Source organism: Mus musculus, chromosome 15, assembly GCF_000001635.26.
Source record: "Mus musculus strain C57BL/6J chromosome 15, GRCm38.p6 C57BL/6J".
Classification (NCBI taxonomy): Eukaryota; Metazoa; Chordata; class Mammalia; order Rodentia; family Muridae; genus Mus; species Mus musculus.
This window is the reverse complement of record NC_000081.6, coordinates 59,783,885-59,799,075: the sequence shown is the minus strand read 5'-3', so window position 1 is coordinate 59,799,075 and position 15,191 is coordinate 59,783,885. Positions and strand designations below refer to the sequence as shown.

The window sequence follows — 15,191 nt, the reverse complement described above, 5'->3', positions numbered from 1 at the left end:
CAAGGATTCTTACTTCAATATATAATTTGAAATTCGTTAATTCAGCCTACAGTACATCTCAGCTTCCCTCTTTACTTCTGTTCCCATTGTCACCCACACACGAAATTAGACTCATTAAAGAGCAGGTTGGGAATATCCAAAATGCCAAGTCCAAGTGTCCAATGGCTGGTCCCAGGGTCCCCAGAAAGAGCCTGCAGCAAATACTGTCTGCTTTGATAATATTCTATGTGTCCACACTCATCACTGTCACCCAAGGCTGACCAGGAGAATGCTGAAAGGCACAGGATACAAGTGTTTTAAGGAAGCCATGTCCTTCACTGGCCAAGGAGGCCAGGCCAGTTCTCAGGCTTCACCAGAAGGCAGGCCTCTGGAGTTGCTTAGCAACTTCCATGCCAGATGTTCCTAGCCACCCACAGAGCTTCTGAAAGCTTCTCTTCATGCAGCCTTGGCACTTCCAGGAAAGGGAGGAAAATACCAAACAACTGATTGTCTTCTTCTAGTCACAAATTTGATAAAGGAAGAAACTATCCCTCTACTACCAGGACCCAGGGACTGGTCCCCACCCCAACCCCACAGCTTCTCTCCCTCTGCACAGTACAATTGAAATCCACCTCAAGACTATCCACTATGAGAACATGAAGTCCTTCCACAGCTCACCACATCTGCAAAATCAAGGTCACCCTCCATCCACATCGAGGTGATCAAAACCCTCTGCCTATGTCCCAGATTTAGGTCCCTGTGGCAAACCAGATGATTTAGGTTCAAATCCTATCTGTGAAATGTTCTAGCCATGTGACTTTGGAGAGTTTAACTAGCTTCCACATAAGTTAGGGTTTGGGTGAAAAATGCCCCGCCACCCCCCCACCCCCCACGAACATGTGTTTAAACAATTGGTTCTTAATTGGTAGCTCTGTTAGAAGAAGGTATGGAACTTTGGGGAGGTGGAGACCAGCTGGAGGAAATATGCCTCTGTTTATAGTCTGGCTCCACTTCCTGTCCTATATCTGTTCGCTGGTACCCAGAGATGTGAGTAAACACCATGGGAATTCTCCCCCCACCGTGACTTCCCCACCGTAAGGAATCCTCCAACTCTTATGTTACGTCTTATGAGGTAATTGCTCATAGCGACAAGAAAAGTTAGTAATATGTCATGTTCCAGTGTTATAACCCATAAAATATTAACCACAACAGTATTTTCTTTATAGCATTGTAACACAGATCAAATCCGTTGATGTGTGTGACGCATACAGAATAGTCTCTAGACTATATTACACTGCATGTAGACCTTGGTTAACTTAATCACACAGAGGCCCCATCCTTCAGCACATCCCACAGGAGGTGACAAGCTTTCCGAAGGATCCACAGGGACAAGGCATCATTCCTGTCAGAAACAGGCTTGCAGACCCAGGCCTTGAAGGGCAAGGAGGCACTTCCCATTGAAGTGGGTGTGGCGGTGCAGGAATCAGTCATGGGCACAGGATGATTGGAGGTTGGAAGAGTGTGATGTGTCTGGGCCGGTCCAGATGAATGTTGCTGGAACCGGAAGTGGGAAGTGGGCCCCTACCCCTGCTTTCAGCAAACAGAGAGTCAGTGGTGGGTCCCAAATGCAAGGGGAGGTCAGAGAACTTACATAGATAACAAAAGAAAGAAGGAGATACTGATCCTGGGCTCTAGGCAGTCCCTGCTGAGCTTGGGATGTGGGAGTGCCTTCCGGAGAGGAGGAGTTCAATGGGATGAGGAAGGCCTGAGGCCTTTGCTGTGGGAGGTGAAGGAAGGATCTTCCAGTCTTTGAGAAGAAGAGAGTAAGCCCCTGGGAGAGCCGCTGATGGCCCAGCTGTAGGAACGTGTGCACAGGTGCCAAGGACTGGGAAATGGGAACAGGGAAGGAGGGGAGCAGAGAGGGCTCCAGGCCCAGGATTTGTATCATCATCCAAGATGTAATGGGCTGAGTAGAAAAACTTCTAGAAGGGCTAAGATAGTATTAAAGGTTATCTTTTAGAAAGAACCCTGATGAATTCCCTATCAGCAGAGAAAAGAATGCTGCTGGAAGAGGTTGGGGGTGGGGGTTGTTCCTGATAAGACCTCATCCATGACAATGGAAAGGACAAGCCAGCCACAATAGAAAAGAAGACAGGAAAGGGACAGCATGACAGGAAGGCATGATGGCCTGTGGACTGCCTGAGTTGATGGTGTCTGACAGACAGGGATGTCCAGGCAGAAGGCAGGTAACTCCGGTTGCTGGAAGAGACAGAATTCGACTACTTGGCCACTGGGATAGGAAAGAGTCTCTGGGATAAGGGTTATCATCAGAGGAGGAGGGCTCTGGCTTAGAGGTAGCAGCATGATGTTGGGGACCTCAGCAGGGATGATAAGGAGGAAAGCCAAGGCAGAAGGGCTACCCCCTAGGTAGTTTCGCTCCTCTGCCAAAGGCTCAGCCCCTGGCAGGAAGCCCCTCACAGCTTCACTTTCTAGGAGTTTGTTTGTTCCTTCATGTTTATTTCCATGGTACCAGGGACTGACCCCGGGTTCTTGTGCTTGGTAGGTAAGCATTCTACCACCAGGCTACTTTCCCTAGCCTTGAGTTTCTGGAGTCTAGCAAACACTCGGTCTTCAGGTTCAAAGCTAGTGTTAGTTTCCTGTTATCCCATCTAGTGTTAGTCCCATCTAGTGGAATATCCACACTTCTGTAAACCTTTCTTCCATTAAAGATGGAGGAAGGAAGGATAGATGGAAGGTAGGTAGAGGGGACAGATAAAGTCACAATGGAAATGGAAACAAGGCAGTCAAAGAGGCAGGAGAAGAACCGGGAGTCAAGGGAGAAATGAACTACATAGCCAGTGGACATATCCTTTAGTTTAAAGGGCGGCTTTGGGTTAACCACTGGAAGGTCAATGATGACCTCAGTGACAGTAGTTTCATATTATGAGGGAATCCATTAGTAGAGGTCAAGGAATGAGGCAGACATAGGGAAGTGAGATGCTTGTTTTATTCCTTTATTTCCTGTGACTTGGAAGCCATGGACATCTCTCCTCTGGGCCTATCAAAGCCCCAAGGCACCTGTCACAAGAACATCTGAGCTGTCTCTTGGTTTTAATAAGGAGCCCAGCTATTTCTGCCCAGCTACATTGGGTGTCACTACCTAGATCTGTCACTCTAGGGTGAGTCAGTTCAGCCTTGACCACACAGCACACACAGCACCAGCCAAGGAGGCATCACCCACACAGAGAAGAGCTATTTATAACCAGCCACAGAGCTGAGCATTTCCGGAGCTGTTGCTGGCGCGGTACTCCTGTCGACTCGGTCAGTCTCACAACAACCTGAGAGGCTGTGCTTTTCTGATCTCTGTTTCTAAAGCAAGAACCTGGAAAAGATGGGTGCCTGAAATAATTTGATATCTTCAGATCCAAATATCTCTTCTTGGCAAAGTCATGAGGGAAGGAGGCAGGAAGGAGAAAGCAGCTAACACTCTTGCTAGGTGTGTGATAGGTTTCAGGGACAGAAGTATTCTCTTACGGGGTTCTGACAGGAACAACACAAAGGAGCTCTATTTTATGGATGGTCCTTCTAAACTCCAAAGGACCATGGTCTTCCCAAATTAATGGCAGAGCACAAGGCTATACGATTTAAACTCAAGCATCCCAGTGACAAGCAAGTCCTCTTTCTCTCGTCTATTGAATCTCCTTGATAATTCACAACTCAAACTAAGGCCTGGGCAGATTAGAATATCCTGATTAAGGCTGATCTATAAGTGTGACCTCTGAAGGTTCAGAGGGACAAGTACTTTGGAATGAAGAAGGGAGGTCTTGTGATGGTCCCATCCCCGGGCTCAGGGGCTGAGTTCTGTGCTTTATAAGTGGGGATCAATGATGCTGCCACCTACTCTTTGTCTTTCCTGCTTCATTCAGTCCTGAGCTGATTTCCAAACCACCCAGAGAATGGCTGGGCTTCTTAGAAAATGAGTCAGTCCCAGGGCATGGAAAAGAAGCTGTTTGTCTTGTTTTCTGGGCCCAAGTAGAGGTCACCCTTGGGCAGCCCTGCAGGTTTCTCAGGTTTAGAGACGTCGGGACTTGTCTACTCTCCCTGGTCAGTGATTATATTGATCATCTGTGTGGAGCCATCACTCCAGGCTCAGCTTGCAGAGACAATGGATGCTCTACTTGGGATCCTCGATAGCACCCCGTGGTGATTTAAATACGCTTGGCTTGGGGAATGGCACTATTAGAAATTGCCATGTTGGAGTAGGTGTGGCCTTGTTGGAGGAAGTGAGTCCCTGAGGGGGTGGGTTTGGAGACCCTTCTCCATGTAGGAGTCAGTTTCTCTTGTTTGCCTTAGGAACAAGATGTAGAATTCTCAGCTTCTCCAGCACCATGCCTGCCTGGACACTGCCATGCTTCCTGCCGTGATGATAATTGACTGAATCTCTGAGCCGGTAAGCCAGCCCCAATTAAATGTTATCCTCTATAAGAGTTGCCTTGATCATGGTGTCTGTTCTCAGCAGTAAAATCCTAACTAAAACAGACCCTATCTCGTACCCGTGGTGACAGTGGGCCATACCTTAGTGTCTTTGACAATGGCATATACAACTCCCTTTCCTAACCAAATACCATGAGTGGCCTGTTCCCAGGAAAGGAATGGGAGTGGTATCTGCTTTACTACAAGGACTATCAAGACAGTCACTCCGGTGAGAATCTGAAGGCACCCAAGTACTTTCCATCAGCCACCATACACGCAGCTGGAGCAATGGGGACAGAACACTGAGTCAGATGAATGTGGGTTCCCATTCTGGTACCACTAGATTGCTATGTGACTTGGAGGGCTGTCGCCTGCCTGGCCTCATATATGAAATAGATTGCTTCCTCCAAGGTTAAACACAGACATGATAAGGTCTTTGAGGACTGTGCAAACACTGAAGACAATTGTGTGTGAGAAGATGCCCTACTCCATGTGTAGCTCCTGTATCCCACTTCTCTGTTGCCTCTTCCATGTGTGAGGTCACAGACCTCACACACACAGGCTCAGCATCTGCAGGATCCCTCCTGACTCCCATATTCATGTGGACATGAATCTTTCTAGATTCTGCCATCAGCCTTTTACTACTCTCCAGCATGGGACAGATTCACCACACTCTTTCCCAGATAAAAACACCTCTAAGAAAAAAACGTTACCCAGCTCGTGTCTCATAATCTCTATGTGGGCTCTGTGGCTGGTCCTTACTTGCTCAGCAAGAAGCTGGCAGGGTCTAGCCTGCACTCGAGTTCTAATCCTAATCTCCATCTTCGTCACATTCTGGTCCATCATGGAGTCCTTTCAAGGGCAGTTGGTTTCCAGAAAGAAGGCTCGGCTGGTTCCCATGTTTTCACAGAGGTTCTTTGGGGTCTCTCAGATATTAGCAGCTACGGAGGGACACCTCATGAGACTCCACTGGACGTTTGTCACGGAGTCCCCCAGGTGCTTTAATCCAGCAGATCTGTACTTCCAGTGGGGAAAGTCTGTACTGGGGACACCTGCCCCACTCTGTCCCCCAGAAGTACTAAAGTGACACTCAGATGTGACAGCTCAATTGGATTATAGAGCTCCTGGAGGCCAGGTGACTTTCCTCCACCAGCTTTCATGGGCTACTGATCTACCGTGTAGACTCAATTGTCTTCCCTGAAGAAACCACTGGTCATTGTACTCAGGGACATTTACTGTCCCTTCCCTGGACCTTAGAAACCAGAGACAGAATGGCTTTCATACTTTTTTTATATTCAATCACACATTCAATTTGACCAGCATTAAGCCCCTCTAATATAAGAAGCATCAGAGGAGGCCTCCTGACAGGCAGGTGCCTTGGAACCAACCCAGGTGCAGTAACCAGAATTTCCCAGGGTGCTTCCAAGCAAATCTCTTGCAAAGAAGGACCATTCTGATTTAGAGTCAGGACTAGGAACCACCAAGCCTAAAGTTAATCAGTAGAAATTAATACTCAGCACCTACTTAGTACCGAAGACAATCACCACAGTTGACCCCTCCACAAGCCAGAAAACTGAGTGTTGGTTTTTGTTGTTGTTGTTGGTAGTGGTGGTGTTTGTTTGTTTGTTTGTTTGTTTGTTTGTTTGTTTGTTTTTTAGCTTTATTGGGATACGGAGGTAGGGAAAGACTATGCTCACAGAGGTTAAAGGCCTTCCTGATCTCCACAGTTGTTGTGAGGCAGAACGCAGGGTTTAAATCTGCTCTTTCCTACGTTAAAGCCCCGCCACCTGTTCCCATGCCCCAGTCTTCTGAGTCTATGACATGAAACCTTCTGTGCCCATAGACTCTTAGGATTGCAGAACAAGTCAGACCCTGCCTCATCTAGATGCTGATGTAGATAGAGGTGGCTGGCAACACAGTACTCTCTGAGAAGAGTAAACCAAGACCCCCAAGAGCTAGGAGAGTCCATGGTGACATGATAAGGACCCAGGAAGGACCAGGGAAGATATCTGAGAGAGGAGATGTGACCTTTGAACTCAGTCTTGAATGATACTAAGACATTTCCATCTCCCAAATTACCATCAGTATATTTAGACTAGATGCCTACATCATGCCATGTGCTGTGTTTGATCTGAGAAATGAGAAGATAAATTTAAAAAAACAACATCATCCACTCTCCAGGATGCCCTGTTTCTAACATGCTAACTCTTGGGGCTTCTTATCCCCCTCTGGATCTGCAACAGACCCTCTTCTCCCTCCTTCCCCACTCCACTTCCCACACTTAAGCTTCTTAGGATACTATCAGATAGTTCAGAGAGCCCTCAAAACCAGGACTGTCACAGTCACCTAGGGAATGGTGATATTACAGGGTGAGCTAAGGAAAGAGAGTCACCTGCACCACACCCAGACTGTGAGTCACAACATCCAGACCCCTGAGAAAGGGGAGTGATAAGAGCCACTTCCCTGGGAAGTCAGGGAGGGAGATGAGATAAAGGAGAAAGTGCTTTGAGCTCCTCCAAAGAAAGAAGCCACAGCAGACCCAAGGTGTTATTACCAGCATCATTATGCCTCAATTAAAGGGACACGCATATGACTACATGAGGAATCATTAAGTTGTGTGGCAGCCCACACATGGTTGTATTTTAGTGTAATTTCATTTTTATTATTAACTGATAAGACCGTAAAATACTCACAAATCATTCCAACATGGAACTACTCCCCTTCTGGCTGTGTGGGGTCTCTTCCTTCCCACAGGGCCAGGAGAAAGGCTATGCAAGGGCCAGCAGGATAGGCTCTCATCAGCACCAGTCCTGGGTCCTTGTTGCAACGACTTGGAGCTACATCTTGACCTCTGACTCCATTCTCCAAACCACTCTTCTCCTTGACCCTTCCCACTTTCCTTTCTTTACTTAGCCCCTCCCCCCACCTCATCTGCCCTTCAGTAAATAAGTTCTGGAGGAGTCAAATGCACACGCAGGGAAGAGAGAATAGTTAGATCCAACCCTCGACTTCATGCACGTAGGTAAGGGTCATTAATTCCTTCACTGGTCTAGCTCTGAGGACTTGACTCCATACTGAGGACACAGAACAGTGACCCAAAAGACACACGTGCATGTACAGATGAACTGCACATTTGTAGGTAGAGAGTCACCCTCAGCAACCACAAAAGCCTGGCCCATCAGAACTTTCCATCTACTTAGAGTCTCAGGCCAATTTTTAGGAATTCTGTCCAAAAATTTTTAGGGAAAAAAATCTCCCTTCCCCATAAATGTATGAGCTAAAAAGCTCATGCATACATAGAGCTTTGGGGTCCTCCTCCTAGAGAAAGCCAGTCTGAGAAGGAAGGAAACATGGGGAAGAAGAGAACAGTACCTGAGACCCCTGGATCCAGCTGGAACTGAAGGCACCTGCTGTACCGTGGACCTGAGGTGGTTTCCACCTGCTCATGTGTTTGACTGCTGAGGCTGTTTTGGGAAGTTGCAGAAAGAGGTAGAGCCTTGGTGGAAGAAGCAGACCATTTGGGGTGGGACTTGAGGTTTTAGAACCTAAGCCCACTTCTCGTCCTCCTAACTTTGAAAGCACCATGACCAGCTCCCTCTTATTCCCATATTCCCATCGCCATGCCTCACCCACCAAGATGGGCTGCATTGCTTCTAAAACCACGAGCCAAGATAAACCTTTCCTTCCTATAGTTGCTCCTCCTCGGATATCTTCTGACTGCAACAAGCAAAGTAAGTAGTATTTGTCATGGACTTGACCCTCATAGTTGTGAGATACAGTGGGCTCCTCTTTATACCCTTATTTGTCTTTCTGACACTTGAAACCAAGACAACTCTTACTCATCTTGGTCTGAACACTTCACTTCCCACTTGAGCTCCCTAGAATCCCTAGCAGTAAGTGATTGTCTGGACCACGAAGCAGGTCTTCTTGATATGTGTCATCCAGCATCACTGAGAGTGGAGGATGAAGACCTTCTTCCAATCTAGGACCTTGGATTTTTCCCTGTTCTACCTTGAAACACAATTTCCCTCAAACCCCCACCTTCTTAAAAGCTCCACTTATCATTTCCTCTTCTTTCTACCATTTGTACCATTAGTTACTTGATAGTCATCTTGAAATCAACAGTCATTTGATGTAAATATATTTACATTAAAATTAGCCTTCATACCATTCACACAGAACTATTGTACCATTTGACATGACATGCAATTAAAACATCTGCCATATTAGTTCAATTAAGGCTAGAAGCCATGACACCAGTTTTGTCCTCGTACCCCTTTGATGGAAGGGAGATTAGGCTATGATAGCATCAAAGTACCAGTACCTTGCCTAAAGGTCCTTTGGGGAGCAGGCTCACACAGCCGTGTGCCAGGTGCTGATTCCCAGCTCAGGCCTCTGCAACTTGTTTTTCTGTGGACAGTCAGGACAAACCTCAGAGAAAGACTTTACAGTCACAAATATCCCATTTGGTAATTGTCTAACATGAGATTGAAAACCTGCCCTCTGCCTGAGATAATTGAGGCTCCACTGTGAGATTGCCCAAGACTGGTATCCAGGTGAGATGCATCTTTACAGAGTACCTTCTGTTCCCCCTCTGACATCCTTCACTTCCTCCAGAGTCCACCATAAATCAGTCACATGAAAGCTCTACTCAGATTCTATTTGTATTGTGAAAGAAGGCAACAGGAAGAGGGAGAGGGAGAGGGAGAGGGAGAGGGAGAGGGAGAGGGAGAGGGAGAGGGAGAGGGAGAGGGAGAGGGAGAGGGAGAGGGAGAGGGAGAGGGAGAGAGGGGAGATATATCTAGGCCCAGTGTGACAGTGGAATGTTCTTACCATGGGGCATGGGGAGAAAGCTATGCCTCTAACCACACCCCTCAGTATACACAGATTGTGGGGTCCCTTAATTAGCTCCAAATTTGTTGCTACTCGCCTTTCAGATAAAGCAACTAATGTTTACACAAGGTCACGCATGCAGGAATGAGGAATTGAACCCAGATCTACTCAGCCTACAGCAGCCTCATTTTCCTTCCCAGTCTTCAACACATCCCGAAAGGAGAAGACATATCTTGCAGAGGTCTGATAAGGCACTGGCAAATGGCCTGTTATGGGCTCAGAAAGGAGTTCTAGCCCAGCCTTCACTTCTAAGCATTGCCAACTGGAATGGTTGACTTCCTTGGGCCTCGGTTTCTGGTTCTGAAGAGCAGGAAGAAATTTTGTCTCTACACCTCCTGACTGGAGTCTTGAGGTACTCTGTGCCTGTTTCTCTGGTGTATCCAGCTTTGTTTTTGCACATCAGCTTCATTAGTGATCATGCTAGGTTTAGAGGACATGAGCGCAGGTGAACAGTGACCACGGTCTGTTTGTCGACTCTTACAGGTCCACAGCGAGTGCATAGAAGGCACCGGCTGAGCTGAATGAGATGATGCTGTCGTCTCAGCACAGCAGTGAGCTCCCCCCACCCCAAAGTTGGGAAGTGATGGTTTCACAGTAATACGTGTGCTGGAAAACCTGTCCTCTGGACAACACTCTCACCTTCCAGCCTTCCCAGGATCCCCAGTGTGGCTACTGAGAGAAGACCTTGAACAACAGGCTGGAAGAAGGAGAGACCTCAGAAACAGAAAAAAGGAAAGAGAAAAAGAAGAAGCCTTCTCAGCAGGTTCCAGCATCTCCTGTTAAGGATGTTCTGGACCACAGTTCACGTTCAGAAGACTGTCACGAGTTCCCCTGCCCTCCGGCCAGCCTAGCTTCAGCCAGAAGCAGGGTCACATCACTAGTGACTGCACTAAGAAGAGCTAGAATTTTCTCCTTCACATCCTATAGTCAAGCTTCCCTGTCCTAAATACTTCACACATGGCCACATCTTCATACCACCTGCAACCTAACTCAATAGCATCTCTTACCTAGAGATGTGGCTAAGTCTGAAATGCTCTCCCACTCGCTCAAGCTTCAAATGTTAGTTCCCAAAGTGGTCCTGTACTGAATGAACAAATACTTTTAGAAAATGAAGCTCAACTCACAGAAATACTTGGCTAAAGGCAGGCAATCCCGGGCTCTTGTCACACTCTCTGCTTCCTGTCAGCTGTGATGTCAACAGTCTGCAACACTCACTTCCACTGTCACCCTTTGGATGGACAATCCATATCTTCCCACCACAATGGACAGAAACCCTCTGAAACCGTGAGCCAAAATAAATCTTTCATTTCTTCGATTGCTCCATGGGCTGTCACAGCAACTTGAGAGTAACTGATACAGAATGCTTTTTGGTGTTCAGAATCCTTATCATGACAGGAGCAGATCCATGTGACCTCTGCTTGGCCTAAGCCAAGCCACGGCCCATCTTCCAACTCCGTCTCCCTTGTTCATTCTGCCGTTTCCCCCTCTTCTTCCACCCTGGCCTTCCTATGCTCCAGGACTTCTTGGCTGTTTCCAGCCCCGGAAGCCCATTTTTAGAATATGTCTTGCCATTGAGCTTCCCTGTGTGTCCTTCCCAGGCTGATCGCCACTCTTATCCTTTGCGGTCAAGGGCTGGATCCTTGCCTACTCTCCCTTTTGCCTTTTGTTTCTGATATTCCATGACACTCAGTGCTTTGCCGGCTGATTATTTTCTCATTTGTTCATTGTCTGTTTCTGAACAGATTTACCTACATGTCTTACCCACAACTCTGTCCTCAAAGTCTGGACCATGCCTGGCCAAAATCAGAACTTATAGATTGAATGAATGAATGAGTGAATGAATGAAGTGAAATGAAATGAATGAATGAATGAATGAATGAATGGGAAATGCAACATGGATAGGCCCTATACTGCATGTTCACTGTCTCCATCCTGAACATTCTCCTCTCTTCTTCTATACAGGGCTCCACTCAGTCCTGCTGGCTCCAAGATGGTTTCCCAGGTGCCTATAACACCACATGACTCTTCACTTCATGGAAGTAGCCTGTGTTCACTTCATGTAGCCTGGTTGCAGCCTGTGTTCAGACTCTACAGTCACCCACATAACCGTGTGTGTGTGTGTGTGTGTGTGTGTGTGTGTGTGTGTGTGTGTAAAACATAGCTCCTCAAGGTTGGGCACTACTTTGCACTGAAATGGGAACCAGAGAGGGAAGAGAAAAGATCACATGCCCCAAAAATGACCTCAACCATCAAATGGATTAACTCACAGCAGGAGGTTTGGGACATAAAGTAGTATCAAACAAATGCAGCCTAAGTTCCTTTCCTTTTGTGCCTTTATTGAACACTACCTAGATATAAGGCTCCGAGTTAAGTAGCACAAGAAAGGAAGGATAGCCATAAGCCCCAATCCCTGCCAGCTAAGCATTTATGGTCTGGTTACAACATCAGTCTGAATCATAAGCAATCACCATATAAGACTATCAGTTAAGTGCTCAAGAGAACCCCACCTCCAGAATTCCATTTCTTTCTATTGAACAATTCCGAGATCTGGCCCCATGCCACGAAGCACCTGGGGCTTGGTTCCCTTTCTCTCACCAGGCAATATTCTGTTTTACAGTGTACCATCCACACTAAGGCTCCTCTTTCCATCTTCCTGTTGAATCTTCTCCAAGTGTGTGTGTGTGTGTGTGTGTGTGTGTGTGTGTGTGTGTGGTGTTACAGTGAACTTGCCCCAGACAAAGTACATGTTGCTAAAGCCATTCCTGAGCGATCTTCAGAATACACTGTCCCCACACCTGGGAACTGTTTATGAGGCTTGAACTCACTAGCCTGCCCTATCAAACCTGCCCAATTGGGCAATGCAGTCAAACAGCCTGGGAGAGGATCAATGCTGGGAGTCCAAGGGTCCCAGTGAGAAAGAGCTTGGCAGAAAAGCTTCAGGAGCCCTTAATGGTAAAGGCTAAGTGCTGAAGGCACACACACACACAGAGAGAGAGAGAGAGAGAGAGAGAGAGAGAGAGAGAGAGAGAGAGAGAGGAGAGAGAGAGAGGAGAGAGAGACAGTCAGACAGACAGACAGAGACAGAGATAGACAGAGAGACAGAGAGACAGACAGAGACAGAGACAGACAGAGACAGAGACAGAGACAGAGACAGAGACAGAGACAGAGACAGAGAGAGATGTCCCAGATACCACAAGAAAGCAGATGAGTTGGGAAAGATCCTCAGTTGGACTGAGACCCAGGAGTTGCCGAAGTTTCTCAAATTCCACCACCCCCACCTTGAGTTGCCGAGATGATGAAATAATGCAGATTTTGAATTATCTCTACAGATGAGCTGAGAAACCCAGAACCACTGCCCCCTCCCAAGCCACCGCTGGTGGCTACTAAAGGCTACAGGTTGGTCTTGTCACAGCCCCATGAGCATGTTAGGGATCAGAGTGCGGGTCCCCATAAAGCACAGCGTGATGGATGTCAGCCTGGAGATGAGTTACTTCACCTATTAGCTGGCAATGGAAGTGCCAGGTGGAAACAGAGTGTTGAAATGCAGAAGAGCTGCATCCCCACCCCGAGGCATGATGAAACAGTTGGAAGAAGTCTTCACAGGCACTTGGCACATGTATGAGAGAGCAGAGCAGGTTGGGGCCAGGCTGGGGACTCTCAACTTCAACAACCAGACTTGACCATGAATACACTCTGGGCGAAGGCACAGAGGAGGGGTTCCCAGGGGTCAGCACATCTGCATAGGGGGAAGCCTAGCCAAGGTACAGTGTGCCATGCAGACTCAACTCCTAGTGGCCTCGAAGAGTCTCAATTTTGTGCTTGATTGTTCTGATGAGCCATGGGGGTGGGAGGGGGTGGGGCAGGGCAGAGGCTGCAAATGAGCTAAAATGTCATAGCTAGAAAGGTAGGAAGAGACATATGGCTACAGAATGAAGTTGGGGGGACGAAGAAATTGAAAGGGGAAAGAAAGAAAAGTGGTAGAAGAGGGGTGGACGAAGAAAAAGAAGGATGGAAAGAGGAAGAAGAGAGGAACAGAGGATAAAACATTGGCTGCATCTGTAAAGGCTGCTGTTTCTGGGAGCCAGAGTTCTCAGAAATTTGATACTCTGATGTGCAGAATGTGCATATGAACGTGTGCAAGCACATGTGTCCTTGCAGATGTGTGAGAACGGAATATAGATGCAATTGCTTGCTGTGCTGTTCTAGTATGTGAGCATGTGTATGTTGACATGATATATGTGTGTGTGTGTGTGTACATGTGTGTGTGTGCATGTGATTGTGGGTGTGCTTTTATGCATGAACATGTTCGTATGCTGTGTTTTATGGGTGCCCATATATGCATGCCTGCATCTGTGCCTAAGCATCCTAGGCTAAGACTTAAAAGGGTTAGAATGGTATCGGGACCGCCATGGAACAGCTTCATGTGACCTTCAGTAAGTCATGTCTCCAGGCTGGCTGTCAGGTTTCTTGCATGTTCTTTATAGAACAATGCTTACCACATAAAGGTCGTTCAGTTAATATTTAGTAAGTACTAAGTACTTTAAGTAACTAAGTACTTTAAAGTAACGCTATCTGCTTAAGGTTAAGGAAATTTTTTAAAATGAAAATTACATGCAATACTACTTTCTTTGTTCATGACACATAATAGAAGCTCAATAATTATTGGATTTGTCCCTTTAGGGCAGTGCTACTAAGAACTTAAAGCAATTCTTGAGTCCATCTCAGGGGTTTCTGGGCTCCCATTAAGGTATCTATTAACCAGACTGCTTTCAATTACTGCCTGCTTTCAGGCAAAATTTGACAACCATACATTTGCAAAAATTAAAAGTACGTTTGAATTTAAACAACTTGAAGATCAGGGAGGTCAGCTTTGCTTTCGGCAACTTGGGATTGGGGGGGTGGGGGGGCGGGTTGTGAAGGGCAGGAAGTTTGCTAGTGACCTGAGGTCCTGACCTCCTGTCTGGGTGTCACACATGTAGTTCACAATCATACACGGTAGGAATTGTTATCAGCACGCAGTGGAAGTGGCTAGGGCCCAGAGAGATTGAGTAAGCCATCCACGGCCACAATGCTCACCACAGGCCCGCAGAGCTAATTCCAAACCCATCAAATGGTATTCAAAGCTGGGAAGGTAAAAAGCCCACTTTACTTGGGCAGGCAGAGCGAGGGCTAAGGCCACAAACATCTCAAAATCAAGTCAGCCGCAGTTGAGTATTGCCAGATGGAGCCAGGGCCGTGTGGCAATCAGAAAACTAGTCAGGTGGCACTGGGACAGTGCCTCTGAGGTATTTCACAAACATGGGGAACAAACACATTTGGTGTCGCAATCCTGGCCACCCGGAGCTGCCGCGTTGGCTTTTTTTTTTTTTTTTTTTTTTAGAACGGCCAGTGGATACGGAGTTTGAAAGGCTGATAGCACCACTGGCGAGCACAGACCAGAGGCCCATCTTTGAGCCTGTAGAGCCCTGGAGAAAGAACACAGCCCTTTCTGACAGCCCAGTCCCCTCCCAGCCACAGCCAGAGAAAACGGAGGTAGCCAAGAGTTACACTTCAAACCCCTCAGTGAGTCACTTCAGCTCTTCCATTTGTCATCTTTTCCCATTGCGTCGCTCCACAGAATTATGACCCGGGCTCGCGGCCTTCTGACTAGACCCCAGGCATGCCTGTTCCTCGCTGCAGCCACCTCCACGTCCAGGAATCACCATCTCCTCCCCTCTGATGAGCCATCCATCCTGTAATCCTCCAAACAAAAGCTAATGAAGCCTGCATCTCCTCGGAATTTCACAATGCCCTCTGGGGTGATTAGTCTCCCTGGTACCAAGTGCTCCGTAAACTCGGAGCCCAAC

At 47.3% G+C, this 15,191-nt stretch overlaps 1 long non-coding RNA gene across 1 annotated transcript; it reads left to right on the top strand.

The window, feature by feature from the left end:
* The first annotated feature begins 4,116 nt into the window (after positions 1–4,116).
* On the top strand, positions 4,117–10,659 carry Gm19510 (predicted gene, 19510). Its single transcript, NR_045076.1, has 4 exons — positions 4,117–4,429; positions 7,775–8,183; positions 9,390–9,697; positions 9,829–10,659. It is a non-coding gene; the product is annotated as a predicted gene, 19510 (long non-coding RNA).
* The last annotated feature ends 4,532 nt before the right edge of the window (positions 10,660–15,191 follow it).